Genomic DNA, 823 nt, shown 5'->3' on the forward strand with positions numbered 1-823 from the left:
CAAAAGGATATTGCTTGTAACCGATGACATTGACATGTTCATCATTGTGATTGGTTGCTTGACATTCATGGTTCTGATGATTTCCTCCACACATTCCACAAACCTCAAATTAGCTTGGTTGTTGTGTATTCACCTAAAAAGTTTCAAACTTTTGTGCCAAAGAAACAATTTGTTGCGTTAGTGTATTTAAAGCATCAACCTGATTTCCCATAGAAGCCTTCTTGATGATTACACGCTCAGATGGTCATTGGATGACATTCTCAGAAATCTTATTCAACAATTACAATGCTTCCTCTGTGGTTTTTCTCATTACAGAAACTCCTGCAGCTGCATCAATCACATTTCTCTTAGAGGGTTTTAAACCGTGATAAAAAATATACAACTGCATATGTTCAGAAATGTCATGGTGTGGGCATTTTCTCAACATTGCTTTTCATCTTTCCCAAGCTTGATATACTGACTCAGTGTCAGTCTGCAAGAAATTAGAGATATCTTGTCTTAACTTTGTGGTTTTAGCAGGGGAAAAATATTTGTTTAAAAATTTCTGAGTCATTTGATCCCATGTGGTGATGGAACCTTGTGGCAAACTTAGCAACCAAGTCTTGGCATCTCTTTTTAAAGAGAAAGAAAATAGCCTTAACTTGATAGCTTCAGGAGGTACTCCATTATACTTAGCTATTTTAACAAGTTCCAAAAAGTCAATTAAATGACTGTGTGGATCTTCACTTGCATATCCATTGAAGATGCAAGACTGTTGAATCTTTGAATCAGGCCAGTCCTGATTTCAAAGTTGTTGGCTGCCACTTGAGGTTTTCTGACACTA

The 823-nt window shown here is 36.7% G+C and overlaps 1 non-coding gene across 1 annotated transcript; it reads left to right on the forward strand.

Moving 5' to 3' along the window:
- The first annotated feature begins 398 nt into the window (after positions 1–398).
- Positions 399–505, forward strand: LOC138872332 (small nucleolar RNA R71). Its single transcript, XR_011400788.1, has one exon. It is a non-coding gene; the product is annotated as a small nucleolar RNA R71 (small nucleolar RNA).
- The last annotated feature ends 318 nt before the right edge of the window (positions 506–823 follow it).

This window comes from Nicotiana sylvestris, chromosome 6 (assembly GCF_000393655.2).
Source record: "Nicotiana sylvestris chromosome 6, ASM39365v2, whole genome shotgun sequence".
NCBI lineage: Eukaryota > Viridiplantae > Streptophyta > Magnoliopsida > Solanales > Solanaceae > Nicotiana > Nicotiana sylvestris.